At 41.9% G+C, this 8,055-nt stretch overlaps 1 long non-coding RNA gene across 1 annotated transcript; it reads left to right on the top strand.

Annotated features, from left to right (window-relative positions):
- The first annotated feature begins 2,437 nt into the window (after positions 1-2,437).
- Positions 2,438-5,708, top strand: LOC106934802 (uncharacterized). The gene is made up of 3 exons (XR_001421769.1): positions 2,438-2,593; positions 4,095-4,314; positions 4,461-5,708. It is a non-coding gene; the product is annotated as an uncharacterized LOC106934802 (long non-coding RNA).
- The last annotated feature ends 2,347 nt before the right edge of the window (positions 5,709-8,055 follow it).

Genomic DNA, 8,055 nt, shown 5'->3' with positions numbered 1-8,055 from the left:
AAAGTTACTTATGATTGAAGGTTTTTATCCATCGCCGTCATCAAATGGTTCATGACAAAATTACAAGTTTAGTTTGCATCTTATCGCCACTTTTACACTAAATAAAATCAATGTTAGTCAACCAACTGAAGATTTACAGCAGTTAACACACATTGTTTGTTTCCACGTCCGTCATGGCAGAGCGTTGCGTCACGTGCAAAAGGTCGATGCAGAACATTCCAGTTTGTTTGAGTTCTGTGATTTCTTTATGGAGTACAATCAGTTCAAACAGATTATTTACTCTAATCTGTACAGTGGCTCCAGAGGAAAGAGCTGCATGGATTATCAGAAACAAATACAAAAAGTTGACATAATTTCTGCTGGAAGTTTTTCCCACAGAGAACAAAAGCAGCAGGTTGGTGGTGATTTGCAGGATTTTGCTCCTTTTGAGGGATTTAAATGTTGCTTTTCAAGCTTTAGGCAAGGAAAGAGAATAAAAACACAGTAATGAGTACAGATTACATGACAGACAGCAGCTGCACTCACTGGGGCTTTGGTTATGATACATTATGTTTGCAGACATAATGACAGAAGAACAGTTCCCTGTGTTTTTGTTGGGATCAGAGTGTTCTGGATAAGGTGTCGGTTTTCCTTCAGGATTGGAGCGAAACCTGTGGACCGGGTCCAGGATCAGGACAAACCAGTTGGACAGAGAGGACAAAGATGTCTGCTTCCATCTGCAGACGTGGTGGGATGTTAAAGCTGGGACCTGTTTTAACTTGTGGCTGGGAAAAGGTTTCTCTGGGCTACAGAAAAGCTTTGTGCATTAAGGGTGGGACTCCTAATTTGAAGATATCTTCTGGGTTTGCCTAATTTCTGCAACCTTTTCCCACAGTGGTTTGCAGGGAGTGTTGGATGAGCTCAGCTAATGGGAACGCAGATCAGTTGGAGAATCTGCCCCAATAGGAAACCAGCAGGAAGCTGGGAAATAAAAACTGCAGCAACCTGAAGAATCCTGGAGAAAAAACACTCCAGAAAGTGTTCGTCACACCACAGTTCACCACAGAGTGACCCCAAACTTCACTCCACCAAACACACACTGGGAGCACTGGGAGCGATGGGAATCCTGGAGGAAACAGCCGACTCAGCGCCCTGGGAAGGAGCCAGTTAATAACAGAGTTCACAGATCCTGCAAACATAATTTGGGTTTCCTCTCCTTCTGTTTGTCAGAGAATGTTCACAATTAATCATCTGAAACAATTAAACCAGGACCTGCAAAGCTTCGAGTGGAAAAGTTTCCAAAAAATCACCAGTTTGTGCTCTAATGCTGATCAATTAAACAAGCTCTGCAGACAAAACATTGAAAATATATCAATGGAAAACTAAAGTCTGGAAGGAAATAAAGGAGAAGTTGAGTCAACAAAACGGACATTTGAATGGTCAGAAATGTTCTCATTATGGAGCCGAGGAAGACGAAGAACCGGACCCAACTGCAGGAAGATGAACATTAAACTGTTTACTAATAAAATACGAAAAACCAAAAACTCCAGGAAAAACACAGATGCAGTTGGATCTGAAGGAGACGGACTGACAGGGATTCAGGTCCAGCTCACATGGAGACGCTGCAGTAGGTCCGCCAGGCCGATTGGTGGCGCTGTAACTTTATGATGCAAAAACGTTTTGTTCCTAATTTTCTTTTTAACGTTTGCTAACATCTGATTATATGAATAAAATACAGCAGCTATTCAATCAAAGGTAACTAATTACATTTACTAGAGTAAGTTTTTGGAGAATGCAATCTCTTTTCTGAACCAAACTTTTCATTTTTACTTAATGTAATGTTTAAGTCTCGTTGCTGCTATGAGTAACTCAGGATGACTAAAGATGGAGGGAAATGTTTTAAACCCAAAGTCTCACTTTAGCACCGAGCTAAAGTGAGACTTCCTGTTATTTTCTGTCTGCTGAGCCGTTTTTAGGTCAACACTGAGAACAGTTCAATACTTTGACCTGCTAACGTATTTCACCTTTTGTAGCTACTCATTTTATAAGATTCATGGAGAAAAAGTGATTTGAAAATCTGATTCTTCTGCTTAAATTTGTTATTTTGTAATCTGTCAGATGACACCATTTCTAAATATTTTTTACTCTGACTGAGAACGATCTTTGGATACTCCACCCTCTTCTGTTTTTAATTATAGTCAAAGTTTATTCATGATAAGGTTGATATATAAAAAAATAAAAATTGTTTTATTAAAAAAATAAATAAACTTGGCAGTAAAATACCAATAACATAATAATAGAAATATAAAGATTTGAGTTGCATCAATTTAAATGACATTGAGATCAATTCTCCTGCAGCGGTTCATGTTCCTTATTTCTCCCTCAAAACGATATTTGTATGAATGTTTTTGTGAATGAAGTGGTAGCCATGGTAACGCAGGTAGCTACATTGCCCGTGTTTCCGCCTGCTTGTTGACCATATAAGGAGTTCCATGGAGCGGTCCGAGCGCCGGGCCGATTATAATCACTGAAGCTCCAGTGTGGCATCAAGGAGAAGGAAACTGTGAAAATGAGATGAATGGAGGTCTGAAGAGGAGCGGGAAATGTCAAGGAGGTGAGTGGGATGGTAACACACACCTACACACACACACACACACACACACACACACACACACACACACCAAGTTAAAATCAAAATGAAGAGCAGAGCTGCTGGAGGCTGAAGCTGCTCACCTACACAAAGCGAGGGAAGAGAGAACAGTGACGGCTGGAGGTGATGATGAGGAGGAGAGGGAGGAAGAGGAGGTGTTAAATTATTCGTGCTGCAGATCTCCAGATGCAGCCGGTTGATCGTCTTCATGGAAGCTGATCCAACTTCCATCAGTTTAGTGAGAAACTTCTGAAAGTGATTTAAGGAACCGCCTGCTGAACGTTCCTGAAATCTAACAGCAGAAAAATGTTTCCTTCTCAATCAGGAGCTTGATACACTTTGAACGTGTTTTCATAGCAGCTGTCATAAACATGAGTCTTCATAAATGTTTATCACTGTTGCATGAAGAGTCAGTCAGTAAATAATGACATTTAATCTAACATTAACATTATTAACAGACTTTTAATGCAACTTTGCTTTTCTTGTTTTAAGTTACTAAGATATTTTAACTAATATCTACACCAAAATACTTGGTAAGATTTTGTGTTTTTGCAGAAAACAAGCCTGGAAAAGAAATTCATCCTGTTTATTTTGTATAATTTGGCGTCTTTTTATGCTGATGACGAAGTTATTACACATTTATTTATATTTTTCCCATAAGTATATCTGGTAGTTCTTCACCAGTGGATTACTGACCTAAAACCAGCTCTTGGTGCGTTCAGTGTTTTTACAGTGTAAGGGCCGTCGGTGAACTGATGTTCTATTCCGGCTGACCTCTGGTGTTAGCCACTACGACCAAACCAGTCATGCAGCTCTGCTGCTCTGTATGGCATGTTGCTGTTTTTGTTCCAGAGTGAAGCTCAGGTCAGAGGTCATGTTGTCAGGACGTTCTCCTGCTCTGATTCGTCGATCCGTCTCAGCACAGACAGTTCCTCCCTCAGTCTGTCTGCATCTATATGTGACCTGATCTGATCGCCTATATGTGACCTTATGTGGTCAGATATGACTGATCAGAGCGTGATCAGCCCTGCAGGGTGTGTGTGTGTGTGTGGGCCCGGAGGGCTCTGCAGCCAGAGGAAGCTTCGCTCAGGTAAACACGCCTGAGCGGCAGGAACTGTTTGCTTCCTTTCGGAGAACGCTCAAGTTTCTGCCTGTCACCCTGAAGCTGTTTCTGCAGAGCCGCTTATCTGTGGAGCTGAACTGTAACCGAGCCCTCAGCACTAACAGCTCCCAGAAACTCCACCTACCTGCCTGGGTGTGTGTGTGTGTGTTACTGGTTGGTTAATGTGTTGCGGTGGCTGCGAGCAGAAGGAGGAAACGTTTTCCACGAAAAGGCTGAAGGCTTAATGAGAACAAACAGAAAGTCAGGAGCAGCAAAGAGGCACAGTGAGATGGTTTCACACACACACACACACATATTCTTAGCATTTCCGTTTTTAGAAAATCACATTCCGTTCTTTTAAAGGATCAACAAATTATTGGCTGCTCCATCAATAAATGTCACATGACTCTCAGCTCAGTTCAGTGAGTTTTAGTAAAGTTTTATTAAACTAACTTAGAGCTGCAGACGGTAACTTTTATAAAAAATGTTTTTTGTTGAAGCTGGAGCTACGTCCAACCAGGGGTTGCCATGGAGATTAAAGGATTTCTCAAACATACATGAAAGAATCAAAGCAACAGTCCAGGTTTGTTTTTAACGAAGGAATAAAGTTAAAACAAGAAGCAGCTGAACATTTTGTGATGCTTTCCTGTCGTTCATCTTCCTGGTCAAATGTCTGACCATGTCAGAGGAATTCATTTATTTTATCTTGTTTTTGTTTGTTTTCTGCAGAGTTTGAATCCCAACCTGGAGTCTGACCGTCTCCCAGCATGCACTGCTTCTCTCTGGGTTCTCCGGCTTCCTCACCGTCCAGAACGTGACTGTTGGGTTGACTGGTGACTCTGATGCATCCTTACATATGAATGTGCGCAGCTGGTTGCTCTGTGATGATGGACTTTCCTGACAAACTCCTAAACTTTGCAGATGTTTAAACTCTGCACAGCAAACTGACGGCCTGATAGAAGGACTGGAGCGAAAATGAGAGGAAAAAAGTGAAGTTCACAGAAAAACATCTAGAAAATCTCAAAATGAGGCTCAAGACTTTTCAAAACTACCAACAAAGTTTGGATAGTTTGAGTGAAAATAGAAATAAATAAATATGAATCCAGCAGATGAACATTTAGAGCATTAATTTTATTAAAAGTTATTTGTCTTTAAATGCAGGCAGAAGTCAGTAAATAAATGAAGTGAATCAGTCGTAGTGAAAGCCGAGTCCAGAGCCGGAGGCGTCCCAGACGTCACTCTGCCCTCCTCGGCTCAGACTCGCCGGCCGACCGCAGCAGGAACTGAGAGCTGGCGAACGCAGCCCGAAGCACCGCGTCTACAGAGTGGGAGGAAACAGCGAAGCTTCACTTTGTGATGCAGCAGCTTTCACTGTCATGGAAGAAACGCTGCCTGTTGGCAGGGGTTCCCCAAGGCGCCGAGCGCAGACCCCTGCTCTTTGACTTTATCTGCCTTATCATTCAATCTGACGCAGATCAATTTATGACGACTCTGGAGACGAGGTGGGCAGAGGAGAAAACCTCAGATGATGCAAACAGATCCTGAAGACAAGCAAGAGTCATTTTCTTCTTCTGGTTTGCAGTCGGTTTGTCGGAGCTAATCATGTTTATATTCTACTAACGTTTTCTAAGTTCACCAAACGGCACATGGAGACGTGGAGAAAGAAAACAGGTTTATTTACTAACCAGATCCAGTCACCATCGATTCTTCATCTCCTTAAAAGCAGAACAATCAGCAATTTCCTCACATGAGCAACTGCTGCCGACCATCAGTGGCAAAAATACAAAGTGGAAAATGTTTAACAATCTGATCTGCAGTTAGTCTTAAACATGTTTGAATTTTAATGAAGTGTTGGATAAGTGCATTAATCTACCGTTTGATTAAAAGATTAAATTTCTAAAATATTTTTTGCAGTTGACACAAAATGTTTTTATCCACCTGTAAAAATAAACGTTTACATTTTGAAGTCAGACTGAACTTTCCTTGTTTTTGGTCAGTTATGATCAATAAAATTATTTATATTTGCTCAATGCCAGAAAACCTTGTATGTTGTGTTTATTTGTTTGGATCATTTTAGTGTAATAAATATTTATTATGGATCCTGAATTTAGCAGAAATGTCTGAATCCTGCAGCCATTAAGCAGCGCTAGACTTTTCAGCCATAAACATGGCTGCCTTGTATTTGGATATCTTTGTCTTTACTCCAAATATAAAACAATCAATGCAAATCAGTTTGTCTGAAATTCCTCCAGTGATGTGAGGAGCTGATAAAAGTCGTGCAGGTAGCAGGTAGCTGCTGCAGCTGCTGCTGCTGCAGCACCTGCAGCTCCTGCTGCTGCTCTACTGCAGGTTGTTGCATCATGAAATGGACCCAGTTTTTTATTTTTATGAGTGCAAACAGAAAGCATGATTAGAGCGCCGTAAATCACTGGGAGATCTGGGAAGTTCCTGTCCGGGGTCAAGGCCGAAACATTTATCACGTTCAGCTAAACTTCTGCATTCAGAGCAGCGCGATAATAATCTGGAGCAAAACGCTCCGATGACAGACAGCCAGGCCTCTGGTTGTGTCTCAGCTTCTTTAAAGTCAAACTTTTCCACACAAACGAAACAAGAAGCTCTCAGCTGACAGCAGGAACAAAGACTTCATGTGAAAACAGATGGACAGACAGACAGAAGAGGAGGAAGAGGAAGAGGAGACGCATCGATGTCCGACCTGCAGGGGGCGACACCATCAGCAAGACAAAATGTGACCATATAAGGACAGAGACGCAGGAAGCAGGATTCTCCGCAGAGTCATGTGACTTCCAGTTAGAGAGATGCTCTCGGAAAACCGACACACACACACACACACACACTTGCACTGTGTCCTAGATAGCGTTTCTTCTTTCTGTGTAATCCAGTTTATCTGCTGTTTCAGGTTTTCGTTCTGTAAATATTTGTTCATCTTGGTATAAATTAGTTTTGTTTTGCTGAAGCAGAACTCATTCAGCTGAACATGATCTGAAGTTCGTCCTGCAGGTGGATTTTTACTGCATTATCAGTTTAAACCAACCGCTGGAGGCTGAATTAACATAAACACATCATCTGTTTGTTTTTAAACAATTTGATTCAAATGGATCTAGGAAAACAATGATTCCAAATAAAATGAAATATTGAGCCTCAGTGAGGAAATCCAGGTGTTCCAGCATCAAGTTAAAGGTGAATAAAAAACAGATAGAATATGAAAAACAGAACAGTAAAGGCAAATAACACTGTGCAGTTAAAATATCCTGCTTAGGTTAAATCAGTGTTTCTCCACCCTGGTCCTCAGGCCCCTGTCCTGCATGTTTTAGGTGTTTCCCTTCTCCCACACACATGGATTGTATCTCTGGTGATTAACGGGTTTCTGCAGCACCTCATGGTCATGCAGTCATTTGCATCAGCTGTTCTGGAACAGAGGCTCATGTAAAACATGCAGAGCAGGGGGGCTGAGGACCAGGGTGGAGAAACACTGGGTTAAAACAAAAGTGCAACTGGATGCAATAAAGTTTTATTTGTTCCAAATCATCAGCTGCAAAAGTTAATATTTTTGGAGATTTTTCTTTTGACAAGGAAACAAGCAAGACCTTATCTCTATTTTGATCTACAATAAATTGCACATTCATTTCCTACAAATATTTATTTAATATATTGAACACTAAGACATTAAACAAATCACAGTAAAATTGGTTTTATTCTTGATATTTCCAAATTTTCCAACGTTTTTTCAAGGTTTTGGCTCCGGTAATGAAACCTCTGGACCGCGCTGCACCGACCCGGTTCATTCTTAGTGAAACTGTCATGTGGTTTTGACCCAAGGAGTAGAGATAATGTTGGTTTAATGATGGAGGTGTGCAGAAATCCAGGCAGCGACTGGAACCAATCACGACTGGACCAAGACGAGACGCGGACCGACAGGGAACAGCAACACAGGTGGGATTAAATACACAGGAGACAACCAGGGAACAATCAGGGAACAACCAGGGAACAACCAGGGAACAATCAGGGAACAATCAGGGAACAACCAGAGAACAATCAGGGAACAACCAGGGAACAATCAGGGAACAATCAGGGAACAATCAGGGAACAACCAGGAACAGCTGGGAACAACCAGGGAACAATCAGGGAACAACCAGGAACCGCTGGGAACAACCAGGGAACAATCAGGGACAGCTGGGAACAACCAGGGAACAATCAGGGACAGCTGGGAACAGCTGGGAACAACCAGGGAACAATCAGGGAACAACCAGGAACAGCTGGGAACAACCAGGGAACAACCAGGAACCGCTGGGAACAACCAGGGAAC

Source organism: Poecilia latipinna, unplaced genomic scaffold (genome assembly GCF_001443285.1).
Source record: "Poecilia latipinna isolate Pla-1442-1.1 unplaced genomic scaffold, P_latipinna-1.0 Scaffold1862, whole genome shotgun sequence".
Lineage (NCBI taxonomy): Eukaryota > Metazoa > Chordata > Actinopteri > Cyprinodontiformes > Poeciliidae > Poecilia > Poecilia latipinna.
This window is presented reverse-complemented; position numbering and strand designations above follow the sequence as displayed.